A 6,000-nucleotide genomic window follows, 5' to 3' on the forward strand; every position below is an offset into this window, starting at 1 on the left:
GAAACAGATATATAGTCACAATCAAACTTTAGATAGAGTTCAGGGAATTCTTCTAAAGAGATGGAGAAAGGATTATAGGAGCCAGAGGGGTCAAGAACACCACAAAAAAAGTCAGAAAATCCATTAATCTGAGCTCATAGGATCTCACAGAGACTGAAGCAAGAACTAGGTACTGACCTAGGAACTCTGGATGTACATGACACTTGTGTAACATGTTGTTTTATGTGACTTCTTATAGTGGGAGCAGGTGCTGACTCTGACTCTTTTACAAGCTTTTTAAACCCTATTCCTCATAAAGGGTCACCTTTTCAGCTTTAATACATGGGCAGGTTCTTCATTTTATTATAACTTTATATACCATGTTCTGTTGATATCCCTTGAAGGCCTGCCATTTCCAGAATAGAAGTGGAAGTGGAGTATATAGGGAGCAGAGTCAAGGTGAGAAGAGGGGGTATGAGAAAGAGGGAGGAACTATGGTAAGGATGTAAAATAAATAAATAAATAAATAAATAAGTTTTTTTTTAAGTCTTCACTTTATTTCCCACAGTTTCATATCAATTGGACTCCTTTTGGACTTGAGTACTGGCTTAAGTTCCCTCAGGGTATTTCATTATTATCTTGTCGTGGAGCATGGCAGCATTATTGTAGGCACTACATCTCAACCTGTTCCACAGGCAAAAGAGAGAGACAGAGAGAGAAGGAGTTTGGCATGGTCTTTTGAAACTTCAAAGTCTACTCCCAGTGACTCATTTCCTATTTTAAAAAAAGCCTCATCTCCCAACCTTGCTGATTCTTTCAAATAGTGTCACTCCCTGCGACTAAGCATTCAAATATTTTAGCCTATGGAGGCCATTCTCATTCAACCCAACCCAATCCAATCCAAACCAAAATATCACTGGATTTTCCAGCACTAACAGTAAATCATCTGAAACAGAAATGAAGAAACTAATCCAATTTTTAAAAACAACATTATTTTCAAAGTTTAGGAACATGTATAATACCTGTACATATAAGGCCAGGCAACATGGAGAGGATCAGGGCCAATGAGTACCCATCCCTTGCTGAGTAACAGTTTATGGTTACAAGAAAAATGGAGAATCAGTTTTAAAGGTTGTGGTCTCTTGTAGGTCAACAGCTCCAGGAATGTGCCCACACCCATTGCTTATAAAACCAATGGGAGGCTATGAAGTAGTGGTTGACAGAGAGGAGTTAAGTAAAGAAAAAGGGTAAATATGGTCAAAATATGCTGTTTAACTTATAAAATTTAGAGTAATCATTAAATATAGTATAAAATCATGCAGGAATCAATTTTACTGAGTATGTGGAAAATTTTCATGATAGTATTACAAAATATACAATGTAGTGAAAGAGAACACAAAATCATACATTCACAGACTGCATGCATTTTCATTGTCAAAATTTTCATAATACCCAATGTAGTATTCAAATTCATTTCCATCCTGAAAATATAGAAATGCTACTATTTAGAGAAATTATACAAACAATCTCTCCACTAATAAGAAGCTATTGGCAATTGACATTGACTTGCAAGAAATGATTAGTTTTCCGTTTTCTCCAGTTGAATCTCATTGGGTATGTTGACTAAACTTGTAGGTCCAATGCCTACCAATAGCTGGCCAATGCAAAATGAGATCAGTGTGAGTTATTTAGGTGTTGTGTTTCAGATGGTTTTGGCATCTTTGTCTTGCTGCTCCTTTCTCGAATTTTGTGTTTTCTGATCTTGTGATGTAATGTTCTTATATTTCAGTCTTTACATGTGCTTTGCTGTTTTTGTCTGTCCATTTTCTAAGGAACGAGAGAATAGAATTGGTTGGTTGGGAGGTTGCGGGGATCTGGGGGAAGATGGTGGAGAGGAAGAATTGATTAGAAGATATTGAATGAAAAATAATATCAATTAATACATTTAATAAAAAATTATAGAAGCAATTCCAAAATTTTGTAGGAAACTATAGAAAACCCTCAATAATCCAGTCACCTATAACAAAAAAAATTGAAAGATGAAGTATTATAATAATTCAGGTAATACACTTTATTTGTGATAATCATCAAAACAGCAATGTCACTGGATCTTATGGGTGGTCATGCTCAGACACCCCTTGGGGGAGCAGGTGAGAAGATGCAGCACCAACTACTCAGGCACTGGGAGTCAGTGAATACCAGAGCAGACTCTTTTATTAAGTTAGTCCTGCCTTTATAACACCTCCCGAGGTCCTATTGGATCAGGCAGCTGATTTTGCTGTGTTTTCCTTTCCTCATCCATGTCTCTGTGTGAAGTGTCTCTTTGTTAGCAGTCTGTGGATGTGGAGGCAGGTGTGTCTCAGGGAGGAAGTACTTGCCAAGCATGTTCATGAAGACTGTCCTGAGCACTCAGGAAAAGGATGCTTGATAGCAATCCTAACATTCAGGTGGGATGATAGAATTGTGCGCCTTGGTCATGCTCTGGCATTCATCCAGGAGAATGGCATGAGCTCAGGAGTTCTCAACTATATTGGATATAAAGGAGAATATTTTATAAAATAAACAATAACAAAATTAAAAAAGATATAGTACTAGCCCAAAAGTATACATAGAGACCTACAGAACAAAAGAGAATGCCTAATAAACTTCCATACCTACACGAAAAGATTCTTAAAAGTTGTTTTATTATTTTTAATGTTTTTATATGTGTTGGTCTGTGTTTCAGAATGTGCATGTGATTGTAGATGTCCATAGAGGCTGGAGACATCAGAATCCTAGATTTGGAATTATAGGCTCTTATAAGTCACTAGGCCCTAAAACAATTTTTGGTAAAGGTGCTAAGAACACATTAGGTGAAATATTTTCAAAGTAACATTTTTGGGATAATTAGATGTAACTATGCACAAGAAAAAAATGGGATCAGGGACTTAAATATATTGTGTAAAACTAGGAAAGATGGGTGGAAATATTATCGATGTCTTGATATCTCTCCCTGTCTCTGTCTATGTTGTGTCTCTGTCTCCTTTTCTGTCTCTATATCTCTGTCTCATTTTCTGTGTCTCTGTTTCTCTCACACACTTGTCTCACCTCAGGCCCACAGCCATGGAAAAATTCATCTTTGTTTTGAAACCTGTGAAATCCTGAGCCAAAATTTAATTTCTTCTTTTTAATTTATTTTGTTTCTGGCATTTATTTTGTTACAGCTTTGAAAGGTAACTGCCACATGAAATTCATACTACCAAGTTCAGATTTTACTTGGAATATTCCTGATGATGTATTTCAGGTACAAGAGATCTGGTTGGTTGTAAAATAAGAAAAAATAGGAGTAAATCAAGTTTCTGAGATTTCATAGTAGCTTGATAGGTAATTTTGTTTTTGTAAAGTTATTGTTAAATAAATTAGCATTGCTCAGATTCCTTAGACAAATTATCTTATCAAGAAGAAATAAGAGTCTGGGCAATGGTGAAACACAATTTTATCGCTGCACTTAAGAAACAGAGGCTGGGAGATCTCTATGATCTCCAGGCCAGCCTGGTCTACAGAGTGAGTTTCAAAACAGCCAGAGATACACAGAGAAATATTGACTCAAAAAACCAACAACCAAAATGAAATGTTTTACATAGCTCATAAAATTGATATCCAGTGTTAAATAGTTGAGGTAACTTTTTGTAAGCAGACAATTTTTTATTCAATCTATTTTACTAAATTATATACCACGATTGTTTTTTTTCTTTTAAATAAACTTATTTTACATACCAATTCCAGTTCCCTCTCCCTTCTGTCAACACATTCCCTACACCATCTCCCCATTCCAGTCCCCATCCACTCCTCAGAGAACATTTTAATGGTATTTTAAGTGCCAGGTAGTGGCACAAATAAAACCTCTCTGGGGGACAGAAAATGGAGCTTAGCACTATCTATCCACAGATGTATGCAAGTCTGTAAGACAGGCAGGAAGTGATGTAGCCATGCAAATCCTGCCACTAGATAACCATGGAGGTCTGGAGGTCTGTACAGATAGGCAAGATGTGACATAGCTGGGCAGTAGCAGTATATAAGCAGGGACAAACAGGAAATCATTCAATTCTCTGTGGAGATGCTTAGGAAGTAAGGTGTGTTATGGCTTGCTCCTTCTCTTGGATCTCTCAGCATTTCACTCTATATCTGACACAGTCAGGCCTTTTTTTAATCTACACCAATTAAGGACTCTATTTACATATTGGTGCCCACATGGCCAGAATATTAAAGGCAGGACAGGAGCAAATTGCCCCATGCATGTCCCAGTCTGGCCTTGAGAATGCTGACAGCTGCATGCACTGAAATCTCTCAGACAAGCTGGCCACTCCTTACTCCCTGCTACTCCCCTCCATTCAGCCCTAGTGGTTTAGACAATCCATAACACATTTTTTTTTAATTTGGTATTTTTTAATTTTTTGGTTTCACCCAGATTTTATTTAGACAAAGAGAACCACTCCCAGACCTTGAGACTTCCCAGTGCTGACATATCTAATCTAGCTCACAGCTGCACACCTGCCACATGCCTGTCCTGTACCTGCCATGCTCCTACTGCATGACTTCCTGCCTAGCACCTGCAGCACAAGGCTTCAGCCCATTGTGTCCTGATTGGTGATTGTCAATTAGTGCACACTGGGTGCTCCATTTTTATCTTTTCTTTTCTCTTTAACAAAAATTTGTTAGAATTGGTTTGTTTGATTTTTTTGCTTAGTATTCAAAGTTTGAACAACATTGGAACAAGTCAGAAAGGAGCTCCAGTGTCCTTGACCTTGACCTTGCTTTGTCCACACTGGACAAATTTCTGAGGATTTAATTTGAGGTAAGTTACTGGATATTTTGCAATTTAAGTTAGTAAATAAATCAATTATAGTACTTTTTATTTTTTTACAAATTGTTAACATCTGCTACAAAGAAGGTGGAAAATATTACCATCCAGGAATTTAAAAGTCTTTTTGCTTCTACTGTGGATGGAATTTGAAAAGAGATATGATGATGTAACTGGGACATACACACTCTTAGTTATATTTGCTATCAGCTTGTTAATTCATATCATATCTTTCAAGAAATGGTTTTATAATAAAGCTAAGAAGAAAGAATATACAGAAATGATATAGACTTAACAGACTGACAATCATAATTTAACAAAATTTCACAAAATGGAACATGTTAATGAACTCTTAATAGAAAAACTTCATTCCATGTCTAAGAGTATTGATAATCTTGCAGATAGAACATTGTTTTTTGGAAGTTAATCTGCATGCCATTCAAATAATCACTAAGGTTGAGAATATTAAATCATATGTAAATGGTAAGAACAAGAAACTGACTAATTCAATAAAATGTTGGAAGTTTTTATTGTCCAGGAATTTCAAATGCTCCCCGAAAAAAATGGTGCATAGATTACAGGCCATAGAACACCTTCTTAAATAGATACAAAAGGAGGGAAGGTACAAATGAAGGAGAATAAAAAAGATTTGACATCACCAGTTTCTTTCAAAGTCAGAGATGATTTACCAAAGGTTTTATCATCATCACATGTTAAGGTATATTCTCTTACTATTACTAATCATCCAGGAAATAATGAACACCCAGAAGGATTTACAAATTGCAAATGGGAGCCCATATATATGAAAGATATAAAAAAATATTAAGGAACCTGTGGTTTCTTATGGCATGCATTCTCCATATGTGAGGCAGTTAGTGAACTCATGGGCTACAGTAAGAAATAGAATAATTCCGAATGATTAGCTTCAATTAATCTCAGCTGTTCTAGAACTTGGTCCACAGCTGCAGTAGAAGTCATATTGGAGAGAGGAGGCCAAAATGTCTTGAACATCAAGGCAAAATTAAAGGTTATGAAGCTTCCTAAGATCCAATACTTGGTGAGGGTCTTTATGCAGATGCAAATACTCAAGCTTCATACAATGAACACATCTTGTCCTTACCTGTGCGAAAGCCTTGAATGCTTGGGTCAAGATTCAAGAATCAGGCAAAAGAGTTGGGTGA

The sequence above is a fragment of the Cricetulus griseus genome, chromosome 2 (genome assembly GCF_003668045.3).
Source record: "Cricetulus griseus strain 17A/GY chromosome 2, alternate assembly CriGri-PICRH-1.0, whole genome shotgun sequence".
Classification (NCBI taxonomy): Eukaryota; Metazoa; Chordata; class Mammalia; order Rodentia; family Cricetidae; genus Cricetulus; species Cricetulus griseus.